The sequence below is a fragment of the Ursus americanus genome, chromosome 12 (assembly GCF_024610735.1).
Source record: "Ursus americanus isolate L20-20 chromosome 12, mUrsAme1.1.p, whole genome shotgun sequence".
NCBI lineage: Eukaryota > Metazoa > Chordata > Mammalia > Carnivora > Ursidae > Ursus > Ursus americanus.
Genome location: NC_142138.1, coordinates 23,599,890 through 23,609,023, shown reverse-complemented (window position 1 = coordinate 23,609,023; position 9,134 = coordinate 23,599,890). Strand labels below are relative to the sequence as shown.

General features: G+C 43.1%; 1 long non-coding RNA gene across 1 annotated transcript; it reads right to left on the bottom strand.

Annotated features, from left to right (window-relative positions):
• Nucleotides 1-4,353: 4,353 nt before the first annotated feature.
• On the bottom strand, nt 4,354-8,195 carry LOC148109158 (uncharacterized). Its single transcript, XR_015726198.1, has 3 exons — nt 8,036-8,195; nt 7,765-7,827; nt 4,354-4,432 (listed from the first exon to the last, which is right to left on the bottom strand). It is a non-coding gene; the product is annotated as an uncharacterized LOC148109158 (long non-coding RNA).
• Nucleotides 8,196-9,134: the final 939 nt, after the last annotated feature.

Sequence of the window (9,134 nt, the reverse complement as noted above, 5' to 3'; positions counted from 1 at the left end):
TGGAGAATGATAGAATTAAGAGTTATCTCCAGGTCTTTTTAAACTCCTAATGTCTTTGCTTCTTTCTGAGTCATCAGGTTTTGATTCATTTATTCATTCATTCAGCATTTATTCAGTGCCTGATATACACCAGATATTAGAAATAAAAGATTGAAAGAACCAGGGGTACTTGGGTGGCTCAGTCAGTTAAGTGGCTGCCTTCGGCTCAGGTCATGATCCCAGGGGCCTGGGATGGAGCCAGCATCGGGCTCCGTGCTCATCAGGGAGCCTGCTTCTCCCTCTCCCTCTGCCCGCTCCCCCCGGCAACTTGTGCTCTCTGACTGTCAAATAAATAAATAAATAAAATCTTTAAAAAAAAAAAGATGGAAAGAACCAACAAACTCTTTCCTTGTAAAACTTATATTCTAGTGAGTGGAGCCACATAATGACAAAACATGACACATGAAAAATGGTGACAATGTCAGAGGAAAATGAAGTGGAGGATTGGAGTGCTGAGTGTGTGTGCACCAATTTAAAGAAGCTGGTCTGGAAAGGGGTCTGATAAGCTGAACTCTAGGTAGACCTGAAGGAATGAGGAGTGGGCTAATCCAGATATGTAAGTGAAGAATGTTTCAGGCAGAGGAAACCATCAAGCGCAAAGGCCCTGAGGTAGGAACACGTTGCTTCTGTCAAAGGAATATCAGAGATTGTGGTTTTGCACTTGCACAAATAGAAATTCTACTGGACAAATAGAAATTCCTCATATTTCCTTAGCTGGCTGGCTATAGCTGGATCTATAAGCTGGATGGCTTATAGACTCCTCTCATACTCACTACACCTCTGATAGCCCTATGACGAAAGAAGGCAGAACAGGTACTATTTTCTCCTTTTTACTAGAAAGGAAACTGAAATTCGGGTGATTATTATTGCCCAAGGAAACCGCTGTTGGATGCAGGATCTACACCAAAATCACTAGAATGTAGGTCTTCTGGTTTCTGAGCATAACACTACTTCATAATAATACTGCCATTTATTGAACACTGTGTACCTAATTTTCTGGAATATATAAATTATCTTACTGCTTACGAATGCCTATGAAATGCATATATTGCCCCACTTTATAAATGAGAAAACAGTTTGAATAATCCAATTATACCTCAACAAAGCTGAAATTTAAAAATAATAAGGTTTCTACAGTGTAGAGGTCCCTTAAGAAGTTAAAAATTGAGCTACCCTATGATCCAGCCATTGCACTACTGGGTATTTACCCGAAAGATACAGACGTAGTGAAGAGAAGGGCCATATGCACCCCAATGTTCATAGCAGCATTGTCCACAATAGCTAAATCGTGGAAGGAGCCGAGATGCCCTTCAACAGATGACTGGATTAAGAAGATGTGGTCCATATATACAATGGAATATTACTCAGCTATCAAAAAGAACGATTTCTCAACATTTGCTGCAACATGGACGGCACTGGAGGAGATAATGCTAAATGAAATAAGTCAAGCAGAGAAAGACAATTATCATACGGTTTCTCTCATCTATGGAACATAAGAACTAGGATGATCGGTAGGGGAAGAAAGGGATAAAGAAAGGGGGGTAATCAGAAGGGGGAATGAAGCATGAGAGACTATGGACTCTGAGAAACAAACTGAGGGCTTCAGAGGGGAGGGGGGTGGGGGAATGGGATAGGCTGGTGATGGGTAGTAAGGAGGGCACGTATTGCATGGTGCACTGGGTGTTATACGCAACTAATCAATCATGGAACTTTACATCAAAAACCAGGGATGTACTGTATGGTGACTAACATAATATAATAAAAAAATATTATTATAATAAATAAAATAAAAATAATAAAGTTTCTATATTGACTTCAAAAAAAAAGGCTAAATAAATTGCCTGATACTTACAAAGGATTTACCCAAGATCAGCCTTGCTCCTCTGGGTGCTGTTGAGTATCATACAGAGAAGTTTGGGGTTACACATGGATTCCCACACAGTGGACTACTTCACTCTTACCACACTTACATTCTCCAAGGGTTTTTTTTTTTTTCTCCTATAGTCATCACTTATGACAGTCCTCCCACATCAAGGCCATGGCGTTTTAGTTTCCTCTGCTAATTCCTTTTCTTCTACAATCATCTTAATTTTGGAGTCCCCAAAGGCAGATCCTGGGCCCTTTTAAATTCTTCCTCTCCCTATAGGACTTTACCCATCCCATTAGATTCAAAACATAAACTAATTTCTAAAGATCCTTAAACATCTATCTCCAGCTTAGCAGTTCCTTTGAGCTCTAGACTTTTCTTCCACATCCGATGACTCTCTGGAATATCTGCCTGCCAGTCTCCCTGACATCTCAAACCTAACATTCCCGAAATGCAACATGTGAGTCCCTCTGCATCCAACTCCTCAGCTGATCATATCATAGTCTTCCCTTTCTCTGAAAAGGACAGAACCACTGGACAGTTGCTACAGCCAGAAACCATGATTTTTTTTCCTTTCTCTCACTATCTATCAGCAAGTGCCATTGCTCTGCCTCCAAAATGTATCCTGAAATACTCTAGTCCTCTCTGTTCTAAGCCACCGTCTATTTTCATCTATGTCACCTCATAGCTGTCCTACTGTGCCCACTCTTGCCCCTTTCCCATTGGCCCTCTCTACAGAGGTTTTTTTTTTTTTTTTTTTTTTTTTTTTTTGAAAATGAAAACCAGCTTATGTCTCTCCCCTATTTCAAAGCCCCCAGTGACTTCCCATAGACGTAGAAAATCTTTAAATACCTTAAAGGCTTGTGTGATCTGTCTCCTGCCTTCCTTCCTTTTTTTTCCTTCATGATACTCCAGTCATGCTGGCTTTCTAGAAGTTCTTAAAACTTGTCCAGCTCTTTTCCCCCACGCACCCTTGCTGTTGCCTCTGTTGGGAGAGCTTCTCTTTTGACTATTTACGTGGCTGGCTTTTTGGTCTCATCATGAACCCCATTTCCTATGGGAAGCCCTCTCTAAATTAGTCTCTATCACAGCATTGTGCTTACTTTCCCCACCACACGTACCACAACCTGTAATTATCCTTTTTATTATGTACTTATTTATTGTCTGACCCCACATGAGGGTGGGGTTTTGTTTGTCTAGTCACTTTCATGATACAGTGTCTGTACATATGTGTTCCCAGTACACAAATTTCACTAAATATTTATAGAGTGAGGGTACCTGGGTGGCTCAGTCGGTTAAACGTCAGACTCTTGGCTTTGGCTCAGATCTGATCTCAGGGTCGTGAGATCCAGCCCTGAACTGGGCTCTGCACTCAGCACAGAGTCTGCTTGAGATCTTCTCTCTCCCTCTGCCCACACTCCCACCCCACTCATGCTCTTTCTATCTCTCTCTCTCTCTCTCTAAAATAAATAAATAAATCTTTAAAAAAATATGGAGTGAATGAAAGAATGAATAAATGAATCTCAATTTTAAGATCCCCATTTCCGTAAATATGATGTCTCGGTTATGTTTATCCTCTATGGTCTGCTGTTCTGAAAACTGAGAGAGGCATCCCAGTGATAAAGTAATGTAGAAATGAGCTGTGGTCAGGACCTAACTTCTATTAAATAAGAACAAAGAGGACAAACTATATTGACTCAAAAGAATCCAGGCCGTTAGGCCAGGTGCCAAAAAGTTTTGGCTTTTTCATTTCCTTAGGTATATAACAGACTTGAATTTCTGAGAAGTCATCCAAAGTATGACCATATATTACAAAATCCATTTCACTTAGCCCTTAAATACATGTCATCAGCCAGACCTCTCATCAGCATTTACAGGGCTGGAGGTCATATCTGACCCAGGCCTTCATCTTTGTCACCCAAAGTGGGCAACAATATAATCATAATAATTATTTGTCTTATGTTAAGAGCCTACTGTATGACAAGACTGCCAAGTACTAGGTGCTCTGCATGTTATTTTTTATTTAATCTTTGCAACAAACCTATGAGGAAGATTCTTTGTCTGACTAACATATGAAGAAGCTGAAGCTCAGAGATATTACGTTACTTGCTCTTATGCTCAGCTTATAGCTGGTGAGAGGTAACGCAGAGACTGAGCTCAAGTTTTCTGATTCAGAAGTGAACATTACTTAAACTATATTTTATTACCTTTTGGAAAAAATCACACATTTGTATTTTTATTCAATTATTTAAATCCTTGGGTATACCATGTTTTCTGATCAACTAATGAAATATGATTATCTTGAAGAGGCAATCTGTGTAAGCTCTCTGGCTCTCCACTATTTCTCAAGGGTGAAATACTATCAGTGATCCTGTCATAGAGAATCATTTTTATTTATCTAGGTAAACAACTGGCTCATAGATATTAGAGATTTCTCTTACCTGAAGACTCCTCAAAGAGGAAATGAATCCATATCAGTAATACTTTGACAAACCCTAGGATTTCATGAAGTTGCTGATGAGGTCCCTACACAAATGAAAGAAGAAGTTACCATTATTTCATTGTTCATTTTCTATCTGGAGCTTTAACTTAATTAAGATTTCATTTGAAGTTTGAAAACGACTGCCCTTGAGAAAAACAGAAAGAAAAAGAATGAGGAAGGAAGGAAGGAAGGAAGGAAGGAAGGAAGGAAGGAAGGAAGGCAGGCAGGCAAGGGGGGAGGGGAGGGGAGGGAATAGAAGAATCTTCTTTTTCTTTTTTTTTTTTTTTAAGATTTTATTTATTTATTTGACAGAGATAGAGACAGCCAGCGAGAGAGGGAACACAAGCAGGGGGAGTGGGAGAGGAAGAAGCAGGCTCCCAGCGGAGGAGCCTGATGTGGGGCTCGATCCCATAACGCCGGGATCACGCCCTGAGCCGAAGGCAGACGCTTAACCGCTGTGCCACTCAGGGGCCCCAGAATCTTCTTTTTCTTGAAATGGCTTACACAATTAAGTGATCCTGACACCCCATCTGACAGGAAGAGAGAGGGAGATGTAACGCAAAGGGTGGTGTCTCCTTACCAAGAAAACTGAAAATAGAGGTGTTCCAGCCCCAGAAGGAAAGTTAGATCGAATGAGAATATAAAGTTCTTCAGCTAGAATATCTACATAGATGTGAGAGAATAAGAGCATTATTTTAAATAGATTCAAAGAATAAAGTCTAGGATACAGACAGTCCTCCACTTTTGTAAAGAATTCCTTAAAAAGCGCACTAAAGTTGTATGAGTACAAGCTCAACGAGAAATCATGCAAACAATGTGAGAAGTGTTCAGAAAGTTAAATGTATTAGGAAACTCCTAAGACACTTTAGAAGATCTACTGCTAGCATTTCACATACATTCTTAGATTTCATTTCTCTTCTGTAATTCACATACAGTGGTCCTCCTTAAGTCCAATGGATGACTACCTAAGACCTTCAGTATATCTAATGATTTGTCACATTCCATTTTGTTATATGAAACATCACTTTCAGAATGGAAGGACTCCTCCTCTGCTTGTCCTATTACTGTTGGCATGGTCCAGAAAGTGGGCCTAAGCACCTAGCCACACATTCTCTCTAGGTAAATACCTGTAGACCCATGGCTTTAAATCATATCCATGTGCCCTTGCCTCTTAAAGCTTCATCACCAACCCTGATATTTCACCAAAGCCCCCTTACTGGTATTTCTAACTCCCCACCTAACACCTCCAATAAGATGTATAGTAAGAATCCTAAACTTGAAATATCCAAAGCAATGTTCTCATCCCCAAAACTTGATCATTCTCCAAGTTTTCATCTCAGTAAATGACTACACCACACATTGTTGAAAACAAACAAACAACTCTTGGAGTTATCTTTGCCTCCTCTCTGTTCTTCACATTCCACACACATTCAATGTTGGTTTTATTTTCGAATTTTTTAACCTTCATGGGCTTTTCTCAGTCTCTTCTGGTACCACTCTAGTCTAAGCCACCTTCATTTCTCCTCTAGAAGAAATGCCATAGCTTCCTTGCTGGCCGCCCTGCTGCTGCCCTCACCCGCCTTCATACAATTTGTTCTCTAGACAACAAAGAGAGGTTTTAAAAATGTAAATCAGACCATGTTACTCTCCTGCTTACAACTTTCCAGAAGCTTCCAGTTACACCGAGAATAAAAGCAAATTCTTACTATAGTCTAGGACAGAGCTTTCTAAACCAAGCCATTTACTAAGCTGTGGAATGAATGTTCTGGGCAAGGATTAGCATTTTAAAATAAAATAAAATAAAATAGAAAATACCAGCTTATTATATGTAGTAAGGACAAATGTTATTGCATGAAAATTGTCTTTCAGATGGGTGTGTGTGTGTGTGTGTGTGTGTGTGTGTGTGTGTAGTGGAATGCAATGTAAAATGTATTTCCTATAGGTCACATTTAAAGAGTTTGAAAGCCATCAGCCTACAAGATTTTGAAGCTCTGTTGGCTCACATCTCCTACCTAATCTCCTACCCCACTGCCTGCTCATTCAAAATACTTCAACTCTTCTAGCCTCTTTATTGTGCCTTCAAAGAAGACCAGCTTCTCCCCACCTCAGGTCCTTAGCACTTGCCTGGAATGCTTTCCTTTCTATTATTTGCAGGGATGGATCTTTCTTAGCGGTCAGGTCACAGCTCACATACCACCTGCTTGGAAAGCCCGTCTTCTAACTAAACTAAAGCAGTCCCTACCACTTCTCTATCACATCACCCTGTTTCATTCCCTTGTGCGGCTAATCATGATCTTGCATATTTGTTTGTACATGATATTTGTCAGTCCTTCTGACATAAACCACATAATGCAGGGACCTTAACTGTCCTGTTGCCTACCGTCCCCCTCCCCCCTTATAACAGCATCTCAACAAGTACTGGTTAATAGAATGTTGACTATTTCAGTTTCACCTGTGTTTTTATAAAATAAGGACAGCTTATCATGAAATCCTTAAACAATGGTAGGAGCACTGCTATACAACAAAGAAGCTGCTGCTAACACCCCCCAGGGACTGGCAGGCAGGACCTGTGGGAGAGCCTAAGTGGCTCATTTGGCAGCCAATCAAGGAAAACCCAAATTCAGGGTACAAAATGCAACCTCTTGTCATGCAAGATATGAAAAAGCAGATTGGTTGACAATGAGCACCGAATAGTAAGGGACATTGTCATAGTTCTTGTCTCGTGCCCTGTGGTTGCTGGCAACAAAACCCTTAAAAAGGAAAGTGTTCAAAAAAATTTTTTTTAATGAAAGTGTTCACCTTGAATTCCCTTCAGATACTGTGGAACCAGAAGTAAAATCTGCACCCAATACCTTCCATCCTGAACGAAGGACAAGGGACCCAGCGGGGCAAGCACATAGTGGCAAATGCCAAGAATGACAAGATGAGGGCAGGGTCAGACTGGAAACTGCCCTCGGGAGCCAGGCCCAGAGAAGACTCCCGAGTCGAAGAAAAAGAGACCCACATTCCCTTCACAGCCTCACCCAGCGCACTCCTCCAAGGGGTTATTAGGATTATCACCTCAATCTGTATTTAATTCTTTCCAGGTGCTGGAGCATAAAGGGGCTTGTGTGCTAAGCCGAGGCATTTGAACTTTCTTCTAGGTGCTGTGGGGACACTTTGAAGAGTTTCAGAGGGGAGGGACCCATTGGGGTGTCTCCAAGAGAGGTCCTCCTGGCTGCAGTGTGGAGGGGGCTGAAGGTCCCTGAGGTTGGAAGCCGGAAGCTCTGTGGAAGCTGCTCCTGGTGAGAAGCCCAAACAAAAGCGAGGGGTTGGGGGAACCAGAGGTTGTGTGGAGGGACAGACCCTTGTTGGAATCTGACCCCACCTTACTTACCAGTTATCACTTCCAGGCTGGGACCCCGTGCTGGTTCGGAATTCCTAAGCCTCTTTGTCCTTTCTGTAAAATAAAGCAGAAAATGGCCCCTACTTCCGAGATCCCTGTAGGGATTCCCTGTGATCATGCACATAAACTCTCAGTGCCCGCCACCTAGTAGGGGCTCAACAAATGTTAGTTATTGTTAGTCAGGCACTATTATTAATTTTGAGCACGCTGGGAGACACTGAAGTGGACAGACAGACCCTTCACCCAGCCGAGCAGAACGTACGTTGGCCTGTCACGACATTCCGAAAACACGGAGAAGCCACAGCGTAATCTTGCCGGTGGGGAAGGCTTCACAGGGGTGAACCTGGAGCTGCGAATGAAAAGTAAATAGCTTTCTGAACGGGAGTGGACTTAGACTGAAAACCGCAGTCGAACGCACAGAGTGCAACTCTAGTCCCGACCGGGGCGGGTGTGCGACTGGGCAGGGGGTGGGGGGAGGGTTCCTTTACCTCAGGCTCCTCCGTTCTGAGACAAGGCTCCAATCTTAAGCTAGTAGGAGAGGCGGCAGCGATCCAGCCCCACAAAAGGTCGGGGGTTGAGGGCCCCTCAGCACAGGTTTTTGTCTGCAAACCCAGTTTCCGAGGTGCCTAAAAGTGTACAAATAGTGAAGCCAGGCCCAGCTGAGCCAATTCATTACCTCGCCTCCGAGCTGCATGCTGATTATTTGCTCTCCATATCACCTCTCCTCAGGGGGCTCAAAGGAATCAGCAAATCCCCCGCATCAGAGCTACGAATCCCCAGCACAACCCATTCACACACAGCAGGGTGGCTGAGGATTAATTGGAGGGGGAATGTTGTGAATTCCAGAGAGTTCTTTCTCTTTGCCTCACAGCCGGTGGCCAGGGATATTGCTACATGAAAGCTTCCCTGTCAGTATCAGTCATCATTGCCTGGGCTGCTACATTCCAGAGAATGAATTGGCCTCATTTGGTAACTCAACTAGAGTTGGGGGGTGGGGGTGGAGGTCATTCCAAAGGGGCCACATTTGTGGGCCCCAATTCTTGCTCCAGAAGTGGTTTCCAAAGACAAACAGAAAGCCGGCAGGCCCAGCTTTCTTTTTCCAGGTTCCCTCCTTTGGCGACATTAGAGCAGGAGTGGATCTGGAAGAAGGGTGGGAAAGAGGTGGTACCTGGGTTAGGGCCTGGCAGGAAATGAGTTGGGGCAAAGCCTTGGCTGAGAGGAGAGTGACAGCCCAATAGCCCCCCAGTGTTTCCCTTACTGCTTTGATGCCAGGCCGACTTTCCCCTCCCATCACCAGGCTGCTCAGCAGGAGGACTGCAGGCTCTTCCCCCACCTCCCTGCCAAGTGGGGCCCAGGGCCTG